At 29.7% G+C, this 21,679-nt stretch overlaps 1 protein-coding gene across 2 annotated transcripts in view; it reads right to left on the bottom strand.

Annotated features, from left to right (window-relative positions):
- LOC129948219 (neuropeptide Y receptor type 2) overlaps window positions 1–20,725 on the bottom strand; it is a 42,899-nt gene extending 22,174 nt beyond the window's left edge. The window contains exon 1 of one of the 2 annotated variants that reach the window (XM_056059127.1): window positions 20,043–20,725. The gene's annotated coding sequence lies outside the window, so the exon portion shown is untranslated. Of the gene's footprint in view, window positions 1–19,790; window positions 20,016–20,042 lie in introns of those variants that run through there. The other variant, XM_056059128.1, reaches the window with a different exon arrangement.
- Between the last annotated feature and the right edge of the window lie 954 nt (window positions 20,726–21,679).

Here is a 21,679-nt window from a genome sequence, read left to right on the forward strand (position 1 = left end):
GCTAATGGGAAAAGTGTCCATTAATAGGAAAAACCTTTAATCTTCAATTTGTATTTACTGTCGCGGAAATGGAAGTTCAAATAATATCGAAAAAAGAAATGAAGCAGAGGGAATTATTTAAGACGCCCAAACATAAAAGTGTGCGTTAATCGTTGTTTTTTGTTCCCTCATCCTTTGATTTTATATTCTTGTCACCCTGAAGCTTTGACTTGAATAAAAAATTATGCGTAAATAAGATAAATATGCAAATGTTTAGGAACACTTTGTAAGCCTTAGCCACCATTAAACTCAGCCTAGACAAAATGTCACTCAAAACATTTGGATATAAAGGTGACGGAGGTTAAATCAACGATGAACATTACATGTATTTAGTTTGTATTGTAACGAATATATTTTCTTGGGAAATTTATAATTAGGACATAAAACAGGAAAATTTCTAGGATAATAGGTTATTATTCCTTAAGACCACTTTACTTTTTTTTTGAAAACATCGAAATCTTTGTTTTTTTTTAACACAAGTGTCAGTCACAAAAATAGAAGTTCCTCATTACAAGTCTCGTGGAATAGAGATTCAAATTGGGGATTTATACGATCTCAGGTGTCCCCAAGACTCAAAATGTAGATACACTTATTATACAAAAATTTTGTCAAGCACCTAGGTTAAAGCTTCATTTTCATTCAAAGTAAAGACGACACGCGTGTTATGACGATAAATAGATTTTCTTTTGCAATTCTCTGAAAATCTCGAATCTGTTAACAAGGCACAAATCCTGCTTTTCTATATAAAATCCATTTTACTGCACATTTTTTTTTGTTGTTGAAATATTTGAAGGCTTGTGACAAATGATGTCAAAAATGGAAAAGTATTTTCTTTTAAGGGACGCATGTGTTCAATCAACTCTTAAGACAACCAATTGAAATTCCAACCTTTTCAAAAGAATGTATAAAGTTGATTTTTTTCACGAGAGAATTTAAGAGTAAAATTTTTTAATATACATTTTTCACATATGTCACTATGAACATTAGGATGTTCCTATTTTTTCCTGCAACTTTTGAGCTAGCATTTTCTTTGTATTCCTTTGTATTTTTAAAACAAATTTTAAATATATGTAGTTAAACCCAACCTTGAAGCGATTGGCACTTTTAAGCAGAGTGCGAATAAGTGAACAAAATTAACTTAAGGGGAGTAAGAAGTTCCCTTAAGAAGAAATTCAAAGCTAGAAATAATCGTGATTATCTTTTGGAGTTGCTTGGAAATATTCAAAAATGCAAATTTTGTTTCCACTTAAAAGCTTTAAAAAAACCTATCCCAGATCCGAGGTTTTTTTTTAAAGCTTCTTCAGCAAAGTATTTGAAAGTAACCTGAGTTTTAGAAAAGCATTTTTATATTCTTAGCCGTGTTTTTTTGTATTTGTTCTTGTTTTTTGTTAAACAAAAATTGATGTTTCAAACTTCCAAAATTCCAAATGCTTTCTTTGAAAAGATCCACCCTAACATATTATTTTTATAGTACATAGATACATTAAGTACATGTATTGTATATGGAAATTTTTCGAGTACAAGAAATAGGGCTTTGAAAAAGTATCCCTTTCAAGTGTGTTCGTTCCTCCTTTTTTTTCCAGGAAGGTTGACAATACTTTCCTTGTAAAACATTATTGAACCAGAAATGTACACAAATTTTGTACTCTTTATGAATTTTTCACTTCTGGGTTGTACCTTATTTAAAAACATGTGATTCAACGTCAAAAACATCCATCAATCTTACATCTGTCAGTCTCTAATATATGAGTTTCTTATGAATAATATTTCCCATCATCTGCTATCAAAATTGACTATAAAACAGGGAATACACTGGAAAAGGTCATTTCTCAAAAGATTTTATGCCATGCTGCTGAAAAAAGTAGAAGCAGAATTCATAAAATATGCATACGTTTTGTTTTGTTAACTTAAACAATTTCAAAAGTTCGAAAGTAACATTACAGCAGGCAACCAAAAATATAAATCTGAAATAAGATCCTTCTAAGGCATTTTAAGAGAAACGAAGTCAGAAAGTTTTCCAAACCCATGAATTTGTATAATAGCTACCTATGTTATAGTTTCCAACTTTATTTCCACAACAAATACTCTTTAATTACTGTTATTGTTTACTAAATTATAATTTTCTTTTTATTAAAAACACAAAACAAAAAACTTTTCTCATAGAACATGATTCAATAGTAATAAACTGCTGCCCACTTCAGAATATAAATTACAATAAACATTTTTCGAAAACTTATTCTTCCATTCGAAATTCCCATCGAGAACGAAACCAAACTTTTCCATTTACAAAAGTTCATTCATATGGCAAATCAAATAAATAATAAAATATTGATAAAATATAATCCGATGTCTCTTATCATAGATACGAGGACGTCCATATTCTTATGAACAAAGAAAAAATTATTATACTTTTTTGGGATAAAAATTTGCCTTGGAATTATAAAGAGGAATCTTGAATGTTGAATCTTTATAATAGCCAGTGTTGTGTATGTGTATGTTGTTTACTTGTTTAGAACTTACTTATTTGCCTCACGAGTTAGGGATTTTTCTGTCTGTGTTGGCTCCAAAGTTATTTAATAATTGCTAAAGGCTCCTTTACAGCTCCTTAACCTCGAAGCCATATCCGTTTTAATAATAGATATAACGTTTTAAAGAACTCATCGACATACAGTACAAAAAGATTTTTTTAACTCAGTCGTTTAAGTTAAGTTGTTGTATGGATGTGATAATATTTTTCACTAAATAATAAATTTGAAAAGAATTTGACTTCACTTTAAAGGACTCAAATAGGACGTTTAATTGAATGGCTGTCAATTGTTGCTTTTGTTGTAAATTTTACAATCTACAGTGATGAAAGAAGAACCATCAAGATTGAAACGAATAAAAATAATAATCTCATCGTTTCCTGAGGGCTTTATTTGCAAAACGCGCTGCCGATGGTCCTTCTCATTTTTTCAAATACATTTCAAAATCGAAAAAGTCCTCATTTTTCTTCTTGTTTTTTTTTTTTGTATTTCCTTAAGTTCTTAAAGAATGAATAAATTAATTTTTGAATTTTTCATAGGAATTTCATTGAAGTTAATTCAAGATTTACGAATAGATTTAAATGTTTGAAAATGAAAATAGGAGCAAATACAAAATAGAAATTAAATTTTCTCAATGTGATGCATTATTTATTTATTAATTATCATTTTTTGTCCTATTGACGCTCGCTGAAAGTCATGCTCCCTGATTTAGAATTCGTTGTTCAATTAAATTTTTATCAGGGTTTAGGAATGAAAACATGTGGCTCGAATTTTAATTGAAAATTCTTTCAAAAATATCCAGACACATTTTATTGTTTTTCTATATTATAGAATTTCTTTTTTAAAAAAATAACAGTACATAATGTCCATAGAAAATGGATAAGACGACTTTAAATTAATGTATTCTATTAAAATATTAAGTATACGCCACAGTGAACGTTCAACGATTTAGACTTTAAATATGTTGTTATAGTGAGGATTAGGATTATTTGTACAGCTTTTGTTATTTTGTGAAGGATTTAAGTGAATCATAAAAGCTTTTTCAGATGGATATGGTTCCTTAAAATACGACTTTTCTTGAGGCAAAATTATGTAACTTTTTTAAATACATGGTTTTTAAATAGGCATTGGATGTGCTTGAGTTCCACTAACAAGTTTATTGTATTTTAAGTTATTTGTTATGATATGTAATGTAGGTACTCTCATCAGCACCTTAGCTCTACCTTCATGCCTCTAAGCTAAATATATGTACTTAAAATGTTTCCTGAATAATTTTGTAACTTGCTTAAACAACTGAGAAGAATTCCCGGATTTTGTAGGCTTCCGGAAAGACTTCATTATATTTATATTTTGGGATGTTATTCATATTTGAACTTAAAATTTTTAATGGTGTGGTTGATAATGAAAACATAAAAAAACGTGTTCTCACGTACAAGTGATAAACATTTACGTCAAACCTTCATGATGTAATTTCCTTTGGGTAATTTTAAATATTCTTCATTATTTACGAAGAATATGAAGTATTTTGAAAGTTTGGGTGGTGTTTCGAGTAAAATACTGCGAGAAAATTTAAAAAATGCTTATTTATAGTTAACCCTCAGAAAATTATGGTATATCCATATGTGGCACGAGTATTGAGAAAACTTAGATAGAGACAATTAACTTTTCGTTTAAGTGAAAACGACATCATGCATGTAATTTGTATATAAATGATAAACGTACAGAACATTGTAATCTTTGGAATTCAAATGGCATATGAGTTGGAATCATAGGGACACTCGATATCAAACACACTTCTTCTTTTGATTTACCAGTTAAGATTGTAGCTTCAGCAAACACTTCACTGCCAATTTGGTGCCATTACACCGTTTTGATGGATAAATGTTTCGTAATAATATAATCAAAGAACCAATATTCAGATTCAAGCAATGCGGTGGTATACCAGCCGGTTCCAATGAATTTAAAAATTCATTTGGAAAATTCCTTGCCTAATTTTGATTCATAAAATTGTCAATTGATTTATAGGTCGTGACTACACTTGACAGTTTCGCTTGAATTGGAAAATTAATGGCATTGATATGAATGTTTGTCGATGCTAAAATGGAAATATTCGAAAAAAACAAATTTCATCAACTCATCTATAGATTGCGCAATAGTACAAAAATTGTTCGGTAAAGTGATCAATCCGTTGGTACTGTCGATAACTTATGGGCAGTTGCATCATTATGTAGGTGAATACGCATATTAATTTTCAGTGTCAATTTTCGTACATATCTCTAAAGAACTGATGACTTCAAACAGGCGTTTTTTACATCAGTAGGAGGTGATCGAGGAAAGTCCTCTGACAGCAATATCAGAGCACCACCAAAACAGCTCTTGATTACTGCGTAAATCTTGCATTGTTCGCTTGAATGTTTCTCTTGATTTTTATTCGCCATTGTGCACTCATCCCATAAAATAATTGACATTAATCGCAGAACTTTTGCCATATCCGAATTTCTCCAAATTATTGGTTGGGATTTTGTTCATTCAATAGCAATTTTAATATCACCTTCTAATAATCTAGCAGCAATTCCCGAAGATGCAAGTGCCAATGCAATTTTCTGTTCCAACCGTATAGTCGCTAAAATCAATGTACTACAAAAGTTTTTCCTGTACCACCAGGTGCACCAAAAAATTTATCTTATTGCTCTGAATATTGAAGTCAAAAATTATAATATGTTCTTGTTATAAAACTGGCAATTTTTTTAACTCAAGATATTAAAAAAAAATTATATATAATATTTTTGATTCTTTAAATTTTTTAGTTAAATAATAATTTGTTTACAGTATTTCTACGTATGTTAAAGCTTTAAATTTGAATCAATTTTGTTAATAGAATTATTTGTTCGTGAGGTAATAAATACTTTTTTTTAAATTACTATTAAGAAACCCAGTGAAAATATTGAGAAGTAATTATTGTACATTTGCCTGTTATCATCTGTAAAAAAAAATTATTTGAATTCGATATTTTTGGTCTTATTAAATTCAACGTAAGGACGAACATCTCTCTAAAAACGCTATTTCTTAATTATAAAGACCTTGAGACGTTGATAAATTTTAACATTTTTGAATTCAATAAACCGACTCGATTATGAAGTGATGAGAGCCCCAATTAATCCATTTTCAAGGACAGATCTGACAAATGATACACAAAGTGTATTAATAACAACATAAGGATCTTTGAATTCCCGACGAAAATGTTTAATAAAACCTTATGTTCTATTTCTTTGGGCTAAAATAATTTTAAGGTCTGAAAAAGCTTTTCCAAATTCGACGTATTAGGTCCATAAGTTTAAGTTCCCGTGTAATGTTTCATGAGATATTGAGCAAATTTTTGTAAGTGTAGATTTACCTGTTCAGCCTACTCTAAACATTATTCATGCATACTTTTTTGTTTCTTTCTTCTTATATATTATGTAATTAATGATGATTTTAATCTACCCAATATTAAATGGTTGTACTCGAATGAGGATAAAAAAATGTTTAATTGTATTGTTAATAAAAACTTCGAGTACAGTGTGATTGGCAACATAACAAGTTTAAATATGTACCAAATTAATAATATTAATAACTCAATTGGTCGTATTTTCGATCTTATATTTATTGACAATAATCTTGAAGCTCAGATAAATTAAGTCTTAAATGAATGAAATTATTCTTTCAATTATGTTCAAAAATATGATTTTAAAATGGCTGATTATGCCTCAGTAAATACGTACTTAGAATCTATTGATTGGCAACAACTTTTTCATTGTACTAATTTAGAACTAGCTTATACTATGTTTCGGAATATTTTAGATTATACTATTTCAAACTTCGTTCCTTAAAAAAAAAATTAAAAATCCTAAAAGACCGTTTTGGTTTAATAAGAGCTTATTAAGATTAAAAAATATGATTGGGACAAAGGGGTCTCATCTGAGGATATAGATACAATTTGCGATAATTTTGCCTCTTTTTTGAATTAAACTTTATAAATTTAAATTAAAATTTAAATTACGATGCAATGGCGCATTATCATTCTTTCAATGTCATGGATGCTCTAAATTTATCTGTTGATGATGTGCTAGCGTCTTTATCCTCCCTTGGTAATAATTAATCAGTAGCACCTGATAATTTCCAACAAATCCTCTTAAAGGAATGTAGATACAACCTTTCTGGTCCACTTTGCTACATTTGTAACCTATTTTTAAGCCAAGGAAATTTTTAGACACGTTAAAGTCTTCTATAATCACTCTACTCCATAAAGCAGGATCTAAAAGCTCTATCGAAAACTACAGACCTATTGCTAAGCTACAGAAAGTCCCTAAAGTATTTGAAGCAATAGTGAAAAACAAATTATATTCTTTAGTTAGAAATTATATTTCTGCATTCCAACTCGGAGTTATGAGTGGCAAATCGACAGCAACTAACTTATGATTACAAGTTGACACTATCTATACCGATTTTTCATTCAGGCATTTGATCGTGTTCAATATAATATTTTAATAGGAAAACTTGAATTATTTTAATTTCACTCGGTGCTTCTTAAAATGGATTTAAAGTTACTTAGTTGGGCAAAAACAATATATTAAAATTGGTAATGTGTTTTCTAAAGAAATAATTAAATGTTCCGGCGTTCCACAAGGTAGCCATCTAGGACCGCTTCTTTTTATTCTTTTTATTAACGACTTACCGCAATATCTTCTATACACAAAATTTCTTCTGTATGCTGATGATCTTAAACTCTTCAGCAGTATAAGATGTCTCAAAGATGCGGAAAACGTCCAGAACGATTCAAATAAAGTACTTTTTAGGTGTAAATTAAATAGGATTTATTTTAACAACGGTAAATAAAGTGTTGTTACTTATTTAAAAATCCTAAATCCCTTGTGTTTTGAATACAAACTTGGTTTTGATTCTTTGCAGTGACTTGAAAGTCAGAAAGACCTAGGAGTGATTTTTGACTCCAAAATGAGTTTTTCACTTCATATAGATCAGGTCATTTCCAAAGCTAACTCAATGTTGGGCTTCATAATTCGAAATTCAAAACTTTTAAATGATCCTTATACACTTAAAACACTATACTCATCTCTTGTTAGACCGCTGTTAGAATATTGTTGCGTTATATGGAATCTCTACACTCAATCGAACATTTATCGTATTGAAAAGGTTCAGAAAAAATTTACAAAGTTTAATTTGCGTAAAATTTAAAAAATTCAGATGTTCCATGTTATGAGACTTGATGTACTCTTATATACTTAAAAACTCTAGTTTTGAGAAGAAAATTGTATTCTGTCTTTTTTGCTTATGATGTCCTTGGTTCTAATATTGATTGTCCAATGTTGTTATCAATGTTCAATATTTACGCTCCAGCTCGTAGCTTGCGCCCAAGACATGGCGATTTTGTACATGTTCCTTACGATAGTACAAGTTACGCTATACGTAATTCAATCCCAAATGGTTTTATAAATTTAAATGAATTTGACTCAGCTATTGACTTAAAAGTTTGTAACTTGTTTGACGAAATATAAAAATAACAAAAAAAAAACTCATCGTTTTATATTTATTAATGTTCAATAATAAACAATTAGCATTGCACCATTTTTGTTAGTTGGTCTTGAAGTAGTTCACAGTCAGTTAAGGATATTATTGCTTGAAATATTTATAGGTCATCAGTTTATGTTTATGTTATTAAGTTCAGTAAAATAGAAAAAAATTCATTTATAAATTAAACGAATAATAGTGGACCAAGATGGTTTCCCTATGAAACCCCAGAGTTGACTAAAACATGAGTTTAACGATTGCAATCAGTTATCTTGTATTTCTTTGGAAGGCGCACTACTATGTGGTTAGGTTAGCTTGGGTTAAAATGGTTGCCCATGATGGAAACGGACACCCTTAGGCTAGTTTAATAGCCCATTATGGTACCACATGAATCTTGAGGCATCCTCTTAAGCTCAATGGGTCCAGTTTGAGTTCCTTACGAAACGTGAGAGGCTGATTATGCTGATATGATTTAGATCAGCAAAGAAAATAGGTAATTCTTGCATTTTTGGGCCAGAGCTGGGCATGTACAGAGATTATTAAGACAGCTTCTGCAAAAGTCATTTGAGAATACGCCTAGCCGAAAGGCGTGCTTTCCTATTAGGCAGTTTCCGGTTATTACAACTATTTATCGATCTTATATGCGGTCTGCTTAGAGATAGCAAGCACCTTGAACGCTTTAAATCTAGTGTGTAAACTCAAGTAGGTTTGTTACTATTGATTTAATCAATAATCTTTACTAGAAAATGAAACAGAAGAGCAATTTAAAGACTAAAGAATATCGCAGACATTTTACTCAATCAGTTATTAAATGACGGACGTTTAAGCTATAGATCGATAATTACAGATTAAGTACCTCGACCCATAAGTTTTATGGGTTGTTCTGAGAAAGTCGTATTTCCATGAGATTGTTCAGCGATAGAATTCAAAAGATTGTTGTCAAAATTTGAAATATTTTTAGTCTAACTTCTAAAGCAATCAGATTAATAAAACCCAAATGTGAACATTTTTCAGAGATTGAAGAGTTAATTTTTTTTTGAAAAGATTCTTCTGCAAACATATTGAAGTTTTTCATCTTTTAAAATCAACATATAACCAAAAGTTTCACTCATTGACTTTTAAATCACATTCAGTCTTTGCAAAAAAGTATTTATAAAGGCAGTTTGAGTAAATTATGAATTAATTCTTACGTAAGTTGTAAGCAGTTCCTGACAAGCTAAGAAATCTACTTTTTCTGTTCATGACCAAAACTTTAAACTACAAATTTCGAAATTAAATATAAATTTAATCATCATTTTATAACAACAAAAATTAATAGTGTTCTTTTTTCTTTGTTAAATAAGCAATATTTCGAATGGATCAAAATAAAGTTAAGTCATAACACAGATGTCGTTATGCTTCAATGGTTTTCACCAGCCTTCAAATCCATTATTAATACATGTATATTTAATGATATTTTCAAGAAATCCAATTAATCTTACACCCTTTAATACTTCATTTCTGTAAGAATGGTTTTCTTCTAAAACTTTGACGATATCATAATAAAACTTTGATAGTTCGGTATTGTGTATATTTTGTAGTCATAATAAATCAATCTTTTCTCTCAAAAGAATCCTTAACACCATTTTACTTTGTTAGCAAAAAGGTCATGTTCAGCATGTTCACAGTTTTTTTTTTTTTGTTTTTAGTTGTTCCTTTTTGAACATGAACTTTCATAATTCCAAATCAATTTATTTTGTAAAATAAACCCCTTTGGTGCCTTTAACCCTTTCGAAAGAAAATTTACCGTCGCCATCGCCAGTTTTGATTAAATTTGGTTAATTAATCCCACTCAGTCATTAAAAGTCTATTAAATGGGAGGTGTTCTACTCAAATTCAATTTTCATCACAATGAAAAGTTAAAGAACATCTATTGAATTGCTTTTAGAAAATAAATCAATCCTTTAAATTATACCAGACAGAGTATAATTATTCGGCTTTTGAGGCATTTATAGATATACTATGACTGAAATATCATCAAACTAAATATATATGTACTCAAAAATAAAAGTTATACTATAAGACAATCGACTAAGACGGGTTTCTATGAAGTTCATTTTGTGAGCAATTTAATGAGCTTACTAATGTAATTATATAAAATTGTCTTTACAGGCATTAGAAACTCATTACAGAATGCCCCTCAAGTTAGAACAAGTGTTTTTTATAGCAACGGATGACGAATTAAAAAAACAAAGACGAAAGGGTTTGAGTTCAAAATATGTCTCTATAACGCATTTAACTTTGCTTATTATGTACCATCATGACATTAAATGAAACATTCGCTCCTTTTTAAAGTCTTTCTTTTATGGTTTTATATCAGTTCGAGCATTCTAAGGATGAAATGAGCTTGCCTAAAATTATTCCTGATTAAATTAGGTGATATCATTCGGAATAATTATGTTAATAAAATATGTTTTCTTTTGAAAAGCACTGTCAGGAATAATAATGAGCTTGCTTTTCATATCCATACAAATTATACCATTTTTATTTCATCATTGTTTATAAAATAACAAACCTTATCCCCTGAAATACTTTCTTTTTACTTCCATTGATTCCTCATATATTCATATGAAAATTTTTCCGTGAAGATATCAACACCAAGTCTTTTTGCACATAAAAGATGATGATATTAAATTAGATGGTGGTTAAGTGAAGTTCTTGGAAGAAGACACATTCGTATTTCAAGAAATTGTTGACCTCCGTTAATTTTTGTAATTTAAGAATTCGTAAATGTACTTTAATTGGAATGACTAAAGATGATTCAAGGAATTCATCAACATATTTTATCCGTTTGAAGGAGATTTCGGCAGAAAGTTATTAACTAATAGAATATGTAATTAATAAGACTTTCTCATAAATTCTTTAATATAATTAAATAATTAATGTTAAGTAACATAGCATTAGAAGGTCATGAATTCTATTGAAAGTTCATGATTTATTCATTTAATTCAATATCATTTCTGTGTCTTTATTTCATTTATTATTTTTTCTTCCTAACATCATTTATACCTTCTCCTACTTTGCCTCCTACTTGAATTATTATTATTATTAATCAAGTTCTCAAACTCGTTGTGTCTAATTGCAACAATAGTCTGGATTTCTAAATCCTGTGATTTTGCGTTTTTGATTTTTAGTACTTTATCCTATGTATCCATGAAATACTGAGAAGATCATTAATTTACTTATATACTATATAAACCTTCTCTGAAACAATATATATGTATGTATTTTTATTTTCTCATCTAGATTCAGACGAACTTTCTCCATTTACAGTTTACAGAGGTATGTATTAAATTATCTTTCGAAAACAAAAATTATTTTCCAAACGACTACGCACGGACAGTGTCTATTTTAAATAAAATGCAAATCGTTATAGAAACGCGTAATTGTTTTTTTTTATTATTATTTTTTCATACATTAAGGGAAAAAATTACAACAGATGAAAATTTCAGCATCATGAAATAAATTTCCATTAATTTTGTATTCTTATTCAAACTTAAGGTGAGAGTTCTATAAAAGAATCAAGGCATTACGGCCGTATGGTATATATTATAATAAATTTAGTGGATGAATTTCGGAAAGGTTATGAAAAAAATTATTAAATTTGTTTTGCTTATAATTTAAAAATCAGCATAACAGGGTTGTCCATTTTTCGGTTTAAAAATTAAATGTATACAAAAGTCATATAAAATACTTTTTGTCATAGTATTTCCTTTTTATTACAAAGTTTGAACGTTGACATCGTGTTTGAAAAACAACATCATTCTTTTGAGATTGTTTTTCGACCAATTTTTGACACATATTGGGTGGTGTCTCATCCTTAACCTGACGAATGTTGGTTTTTAAGCCGTCAAGAGTTTAGCTGCATAAACACGGTCTTTCTATTACTTAAGGATTCTCAGAACCCCAAATACTACAATCGTGCTAATTTACATACCCACCCAGTGAGAAATGTGCCCCGTCGATGAAGCTTTTGTTCGAAAAATCGTCGTCTACCGCCTGTTTTTCAAGCGTTGTAAATGGTCAGATGGCTTCAGTTGAATGGATGTAGATATAGATCCAAATGCTTTAATATGCCGTAAGAAAGTCCTAATTCCACACATTCGGATCTTCGCCAACACTGTCAACTACAACAGCTGTATTATTAGTTTCAAATTTTTTCACAATTTTGATAATTACTTGCGTAGTTGGACGTTTATGTAAACCAAAATCTCCTCTTAAAGCACTATTTGTGGATTTTTTTACATTGTGCTCTCCCTTAAGGGACTATAAATACCCTTATAATGATTAAGGACAGTGCGAGCAAATAGGAAAGGAGGCTAGGATTAGAAAGGAAAATGTCTGCATATTGTAATGAGTGAGAAATATTGAGCCTGGTTAAGCATTCCACATTCGTTTAGTGCGGTTAAAGAAAGAATCTCTGTAATTAACAGTATGTATTTCCAAAAATGGGCTTTACGATAAATTGATGGACATTCCTAGTAGTACGGGTATTACGGTTGAATTGTTAAAGGGGAGGAATGCAACTGGATATTTCAAAAGAGCATTGTTTATACAAATAGCGATAAAACAATGACAAGAACGAGACCTTGCGGCGGTGTTCAAAAGAAGCAAATATCTCCAATCATTTTTAGAGCTCTTTTTTGAATTCTAAAAAGAAGACTCAACTACGTTTTGAAGCACCAGACCAAATATGAGAGTAATACTCAAGTTTTGGAGGAATTAAAGCTTTTTAAATTATAGCCAGATCAGAAGATGTATAAAACTTTTTCCATCGTCAAAGAAAACCTTAACACTAAGCAGCATTTTTGGAAATGTCTAATATGTGATCTCTCCACAACAAGTGGTTTGATAGTTGTTCAATCTCCTCGATCCAAGTACCTCTTGTGACAGTAGAAAGCATTGAGTTTTCAAAGCATTAAATTCTACACAGGTATTGATTCCCAACTAAACAATGCTGTCAAGATCAGAATTTAATGATCTTATCATACGCTACCGTTTGTTGGTAGTCTACATCCAAAGAACATGGATGAGAATCAAAAAACGAATATGAAAAGTTGAGGGTAATGTCATCAGCAAAACAATTTAGTGGATTAGAAGTTTCCGACAAAATATCATTTATAAAAATAAGAAAGAACGTCGCAGACAAACCGAAGCCTTGTTAACCACACCAGCGTTTATATTGTGAATATCAGATTTGATCCCGTCCAATACTAATTGAATAGAACGGTCCAAAAGGTTAATTTCTAGCCTAAAAAAGAAGAGATTCATCGATACCGAAAGTACGCATTTTTGATAAGAGACCTTGATGGTAAACTTTATCAAATGCCTTTGAAATATCAAGTGCAATATCGCCATTTTTGTAGTAGCTTTTAATAATTTGTTTTAGTTATGCTATAGTTAAGCGATCCATTTTCGTAAATATCAGACTTTCAACTGAAAACAAAAATTGCTTTAGTTAGTTTGATAGATGCCAACTTCCAACCGTATACTTTTGAAACTGCAAAATGGATAGCCCGTTTCAATATGACGATTTCAATTTAAACGTAAAAAAAGAGCCTTAGAGAAATTGGTACCATTTTTTAGTTTAAATCTAATCATTCATTTAGAAATATTCCAAATGAGGCTTAAAAAGTTAGAATTCATAATTCATAAACAACACCTTGTGTTTGATTAAAGTCTCAGACTTTAGAAATAAAATTGTTCTTGAAAAATTCCCAGAACGGAATAACTTTTATTCAAGAATCGAAATCAGTGGAATAAGGAAATTATCTCGATTTCAATTTGTTTTCTGAGAGAGACGTTTTGCCTAGTGAACGAAAAAATAATTTCAAATATAGCTCTAACCAAGAAATTTGAAAAAATAGAAAATCATGCTATTAACCTTTTTGCAAAAAATTGGAAAATGCAAAAAAATGATTAAATATTACCACATTGTTCAAAAAAATCCCTAAAAAAACAAATTTCATATTTCAAACAGAGTCATGGTCTAGATTTTTAAACACTTAAACAAAATTATAAACGTTTATATATTTAATACTCTTTAAAACGATGTTGGTTAACATGAAATTCCTTTACTCTTTCCTTAAAATATACTCAAACGTGTGTTAAGAAAAAGTACTTTGTGGTTAAGAACTGATGATGAAAGAGAGATTAAGAACTTTTTTTTATATTGGAAGGGAAGGTATTTAGCTGACAAAGGCAAAATTTTGTGGTAATCTGATAAAAATTGAGTTTTTCCAAGAAATGTTCTTACAAAAATTCATTGAACATAAAATAATTCCTGAGTGATTCAACATTTAATTGGAAACACAATTCTAGGAATTCAGTATGTGGTATATTCAACACAATGTGACAAAAAATACATAATTAAAATTCTTTTAAAGCAAAAGAAAAACAAAATAAATTGTGTTACCTAAAATCGATTAGGACCAAACGTACTCCTAATTAACCGCAACAATAAAAATTTGTTGATACAACAGAATTCAAGAAATCAAGTAGAAAAATTTGAAACTTTAAACAACATTTTTATTTATTTTATGAGCAACGAAGAATTTCATGTTCATTTGGTCTACATACAATTCTGAGTATTGTAATCAATCAATTTCTGCATTTTATTGTTCCCTTGAAGTTATTTTAATAATTCAAATGTTAAAAAAACAGGAAATATAGAACAATAAACTTCCTAACTAGAAAATCTTAAATATATTCATTTAATTCCCACCAGCAACCTAACTTAAAAAATAAATCGTAGTCTAATTTTCTAGGAATTCATTTCCACTTCTAAGTCAGACACAAATCCTCCTAAGTGACAAGACAATAATTCATTTGGGAAATCTCAAAAAAAAAGAAAAACTTCTGTGATTCCCTCATAACCCAAACAATCATCTATCTTTTGGAATTCCTGCGGGGGATGATGAAGGATTATAAGCACCATACAAAATAATAAAACTAAATGAATCACTTTTTTTATTAAAGGAAAAAAAACAACAAACTATAGAATTAAACTTGTATGTATATTTCTGTAGGAGAAAGGGTCCTCTCAAGAGAATTGATTTGAGAGGTTGGAAGTTTTTGGTAACAAAAAAAAACCATACCCACGGAAATCTTTACGATTTCAATTGCTACCCACAGTTGTATGTTATATTTATAGCCATAATAGTCCTTAAATCGTTCTTGTTTATCGATCTTTATTTTCATTAGATGCGAATCCTTCTTATTCCAAAAAAAGAGTTAAATTTTATATGACATAATCCTTCGTGAATCAATTTATTTGTTATTTAGGTTCTGTCGTAAGTTTTCTAAATTTATCCTTGAGGGATTGATTTATTCTTATTGGTGGAATTTAAGTGCATATTTTTGGTTCTCAAAAACAGTCATAAACGAAAAACCAGTACTAAAACCAAGAACTTCAATTGATTTTCTTGTATGGATTTTATTGTTAAAGAAAAAGAGGCAAGATTACTTTTGACTGACTGGCAGGAGGAGATTTATTATCAAATACTTGTATTTTACTTCTTTGGATACGATACCATTTCCACCTCCGCTCGATTTCCTTCTAAGAAGATCTCTAAGTGAAAAAGACTAACTTAATACGTTTTGTTTTATCGCGTGGTTTTTAGTGGAAACACATCTCAATCGCATCGTTTCGAAACGTTTTAAGCTCAACGTCTCGGCATGGGTAATGTCACTCGATTTGGACGTGCCACAAAAAAGTGTGTAGAAAATGTTTTCCAACATTTCCCTAGAAAAAATATTCCCTCAACAGCTGCACCAAACAAAACAACATTCTTTTACAATGAAGTGGGAACAATTTAAAATAATTGATGTTTTTCTTAATGGGAAGCTATAAAAAGAAAATTAAATACGAGCATTGTGGATGACAAAAAAAGTGCGTATACGTCACAGAGACCCTCACGAAAATGTGACAAACATTCAAATTAAATACACGTTCTTGTTTTGAAGGATTTGTTTTTAATGAAAGTGTTTATTTTCAATTGAATTAAAGAAAGTGTAATTAAGTGGTTGTTGGTGGTTGCTCAAAGAACTTCAACAGAAACTTGGGATACAAATATTTTTTCAAGATTATAATTCTAAGAATTGATAGACCATAAATAGATCATTTTTCCGCTTTAAATAGTCTCAATGGTGGAGTTTGATATCCCAACCATAAATTTTGTGAGAATTTAAAATGTATCCTAGGTAGATTGCGCATGACGCAGTTATACATATTCAAGAAAACAATCTATGAATAGGCCCTAATATTAAAGCGGTGCCTGTAATAAATCTATCACGTTGGCGTTATTCGCAGTAGTATTGTTAGAAAGGAATTCTTTAGGGATTTTATTTTTGGGTTATGTTTTTTTTTTTAAGAGGAAAACAACCCGTATGAATATCAAAACCATAGGAGCCCATTTCAAAAACAGAGCAAAAATTGTGTTCTTTAATATTTTATAACTTTTATTCAAATACCAACAGAATTGAGAAATGTCATGAAAAACCATTTAAAATACATTAAGATTTTTTGAAAGGTTATGAAGAACATTTATTAAATATTTTATTTATGATTTTTGTTTTATTTGTGCATTTTGTTAGATCTTTTGGAAAGATAAAGGTTAAACCAGTAAACAAAAGTCAATGTTTACGTTTAAATCATAGATAAAAAATCGTGTAATTCCAAGTATCAGAAAGTGTTGTGTAGAAATATGCAGATTTTCACTTAGAAATTCAAATTTGACTCAAAAATGTACATATTTGAATTCACTTTGCACTATACTAAAATTATCGACACACAAAGTATAAATGAACGATATCTTCTTCATTTATGTAAATTCATTTTTTATTGAGTCAGATATTATTAATACATAATTCATATTCTTGTTGTTTTAGTTTTTTTGTTTGTTGTTGTTTTGAATTGAAGAAAGCAAAAACCTGAGTTGTATGTTTTCATATCTTACCGCCCACAATTTCACGGTTCGTGATTTTGAACTTAAATGCTGTTGGGATTTCATATTTTCAATTATGCTAAGTGATAAGTTTTCAAAAGTTCTATTTTAATTTATTTCCTATCTTTGCTTAACTAAACAAATGATTCTTTGGTGTTATTTGGCATTAAGTAAATGGTACAGGGAATACCAAAGCAATTATAATTTTATCACAAATAATAGATAAACAAAGACCAACAAAAGTGGGGCGGTACTGATGGGAGATAGAGAATCAAATATTTGGAGAGTTTTAGGAACTTTTCAAAGACAATTTTCAGCTAATTTGAAGAACAAACTTTGGAATAGATAGCAAAAAAAAAAAAGAACTACTGACCGTCTCTGGAAAATGGAAGAAATTTGGGAATCTTTTATCAAAGCAAGAAGTTATCTCGTGTTTCTTTTGAATGTGTGGTTTTTGACAAACTTTTTTACATTTTTGGTTATTCTCTTAGCGAATTATTAACTGAAAACTAACTTTCTGTAGTTTTGATTTTGAGTTAAGAGCTTGCTTCTTCATAGTTTTTCAAGAAGTAATCTTTTGCTTTCAAATTTAAGCTATTTAAGAAATTTGTATAGCTTAATATTTTAAGAGATTATTCAAAAACCGTAAAATAAGTTTTGTGAAGGATATTATAATAAAAGAAATAAAAAAGAGACTGATAACTTTTCATCCTGTCTGTCGATTTGTCTTGCTTAAAAGGTTTGTAAGTTTTCGTGTTTTGTTAACAAAGTTATCAGTTAAATTATTCTAAAAGATTTAAAAATTACCAACAATATTTTGCATTTGATAAAATAGTTTGTTTACGAGATTTCTTAGTCGTTAACCAATTTTTACCAATTTTAGTAGCATTTTTTATTTCTTATATAAACAAATACAAATTGAATGAATGAAAATAATTTAAAGTCAATTGTTCACGAGATATCGAGAACCGAACATCATTTCTACCAAATTTTCGTACTGTTTTTTTAAAACTTTATTTTTTTTATGAAACAAAACGGACTGTTGTATTTTTTGTCAAAAATTCACTGAATATCGAAAACAATATTTTATATGAGTTTGAAACTAAAATTTTTAATTTTTGAAAAGACTTTTGAGTCGAAAATCAATTTTTACGAACTTTTAGAAATGGTTTTTTAGGTTTTTATTTTTTGTTAAAAAACGTTCTATTCAATTTTTAAACAAATTTTATCGAATGTTCAAAACAATGTTTCTCATAAGATAAAATTAGAATGAAGCCAAAATCTCAAAATTTTGAAAAGATATTTAAGTCGAAAATCAATTTTGACCTACTCTTGTTAATACTTTTTAGGTTTTTAATTTTTGTAAGAACATTGTCCATTTGATTTGTCTCCAAATGTTACTCAATTTTGACAATAATATTTTTTTTAAATGTCGAAAACAGTGTTTCATGTGAGATTAGTATGTTTCAAACCAATATTTTTAATTTTTGAAAAGACATTTTTTATAAAAAAAAATAAGTCAATTCGTATTTTCTCAAAATTTTACTCAATGTTAAAAACCTTATTTTTCGTTGCACAAAATTATTCGTACATTTTTTTATTCATAAAATTTTACAGGTGACACATTTTTTCCAGTTTTTTAGATTTATAAAAAAAACATTAGTTGGATATTTTTTTCCAAAAATATACTTGTTGGGAATCAAGTTAAAATATATTATATAAAATTTAATTCAAGTCCCTAGTGTCCTCGAAATGTTGAGAGATGTAAAAATTGTCAATTGGACAAATCGGACCCTCAACGATGAGAAGTAAAAAATAAGTAATACCACTAAAATCAACTTGAAGGCATTTAGCCTTAGGTTGACCCAAAACATCTCAAAAAATAATAACTCACTTCCTTTAAATTGTAATATGTTTTTTATACATTAGGAAGTCCTACAAGATTGGAAATAAGTTCACACTGCATTCAACTGAAAGTGTTTTTTTCAAATTAAACATTTGGAAAAAATATTTTTTTTCTCGAATACTTTAAGAACAAAAAATGATATTTCCTTCAGAATAATTTTGTGACAAGAATAAAAACGTTTTTGACATCTGGTGTAGTTAAAAAAAAACTCGAATTGCCGGATTTTCTTCCAAAAATCAAAAACTTAAAAATAATACCCCTTAAAATATGTACAAATTTAATTTTAACTTTTTATATCTTGAGACCGAATAAAGACATTGACTTCAGACTAATTTCATCTTATTTATAATAAAAAAGTGTTTTTAATTTTTAGAAATTTTTTAAAGTGAAATTTGACCAAAACTGTCCCAAATATTTCGACAAAAAACGGTTTAAGCTTAAATTTTCATTGCATACTTTTTGAAATTTGTTCGCGAAAGTGCAAATTACATTTTGCGCAAATGGATTTGGTGTTGACATGAAATCTCAGGAAAGTATGAATTTTGGGATTCAACAGCGAAACCACTAGAAAACAAATCATTCAATGACAATTCGACTCTTTTAAAAATATTAGTAATTTTAATATTTAAAAATGATTACTGATTTCTCTTCTCCACAGCAAAATTATTCAAAACTGAATAACCAAAAAAAACACTGATGTAATAATAAATTCAGTCAAAAATTGGTAAAACTTCTTTCACAACTCAATAAAAAAAACACTAAATATTTTACCTTAAAATATTCCCTGATCTTCTTGCAGTAGTCTAGACAAAACACCTATAGAAAAGGTCCTTTTATAAAGAGTTTTTGAAAAGCTTCATATTCTTACATAATGCTTTATCATCCATGCACTCTTTGATAAAATCCCACCAAATTAATTGGAAAATAAACCAAAGACGAAAACGAAAACGATTCCGCATCCACCATATTATCTCAAAGATTCAACTCATTAAATTACCAAAGTATAAAATGACGTTAACTCACTTATCCTTCCATAATCCGTTTAAGCTTAGTCCTAATCCGAAAGTTATCGTCTGCGCTAATTAGATTTCGCACATTCTTCCATACACTTGATCCGTCTATAATATGTTCGAAAAAAATAACAAAAAAACAAACACAGCTTGGTTTATTCCCACAAGCGATACGTAACGTAAGTAAGCTAAATGAACACTCTTTTTTTATAAAATTTTGTTCACACCCACGATTGACGCGCCACCGACAGACCCAAGGGTTATTTAAATTGTATCCAATTTTATTCTCAAGAAGAAAAAAACTTATTGGTAGCGAAAAACTAACATTCTTTTAAATTCAATATTAAATTCCAATGTAACCACTTTTAGTTCACAAAGAACGACGAGTGCGAAGAAGAAGGCTTGGCAAACATCGAGAGAGACTCGCACGAAACATTATTATCCTTGGAGAAGACCTTTTTAGCAACTTGCCGACAAAATATGTTCCTTACCCGGTGAACTCAAGATACCAACTAAAATATACTTCGACTTCCAATGTCATGCTGCCGATGCCAATGCCGATGCCGAACAAGTGGTTGCTTTGCTTAGCTTAGAAGATACACTTGTTAAATGTGCGGATGCGGAGTGCGGCATATATTTTTTTTCATATCAGACCCACAGCAATGCCGGCCGCCATCGCCGCCGCCGTCGCGCCGCCTCCGCCTTCCAACTCAAAGTAGGTGATTAGGAGCTCACAAGGGTGTGTGGCAAGGTTATTATTTTTCTATTGAATCCTTAAAATACCCATCGATACAACGACAGGCACGAGGACGACTATTGGAGGCAAATGATACTAGGTACTCCATTGACCGGTGTTCTTATATTCTTTGGAGGAAAACAAAATAAAGAAGCGAAATTGCGTCAGAGACAGGGAAGGACAAAATGTGTACCTAGTGTGTATTTATGTTTGAGGCCTTTGGCTTATTGACTTACGCAGATAGCTCCTCAATCAAAACGTTATCACAGGATATTGAGCAACTGTCTGCTTGAGGAGTTAACGTTTATTTTTGCAAAATTCACAAAATAAGTTTCCCGCTTCGAACGCTCGATGGTCGTAGTCGTCGTCGTCTTCGACAGTGTATTCAATTTTGTGTGTCTTGTGTGTGTTGTGTAAGCGCCAAAGGAAGTTTATTCTCCAAAGGCAATGGATTTTGTTTGTATTTTGTTTTTTGAGTGTTTTGAAAACTGTGTTTATAAATATTAATAATAAAAATAATACTTGGTTATAATGTCCAATAAAATTTAACACATTGATGCTTAACCAACCACAAATACTGCCTGAAGGGAAGAATAAATCAAAGATTTTGATTATTTTTATCAAACCCAGTTTATTAGATAAGAGATTTATAAGAAAACTTAACATGAAAACTATAAAAACATAACTGCAAATGTTACAAATCAATGTTTTGATAGGTAAGCTGTTAAGTTTTATTCTTAGTGGTTTTTGACTACCAATTTTTGATACATGTGCATGCCTTCAGTTAATTTTTGTGATTAAACGGAGGCGGGTCAAAATGCCCTTTTTCAGAACTTTTTCTGATTAAGATTCTGTATGTTACTGATGTATATTTTTAGTGATAAAAAAGTTTCACCTTGGGATGAAAGATAGTG

The sequence above is a fragment of the Eupeodes corollae genome, chromosome 2 (assembly GCF_945859685.1).
Source record: "Eupeodes corollae chromosome 2, idEupCoro1.1, whole genome shotgun sequence".
NCBI classification, from domain to species: Eukaryota; Metazoa; Arthropoda; class Insecta; order Diptera; family Syrphidae; genus Eupeodes; species Eupeodes corollae.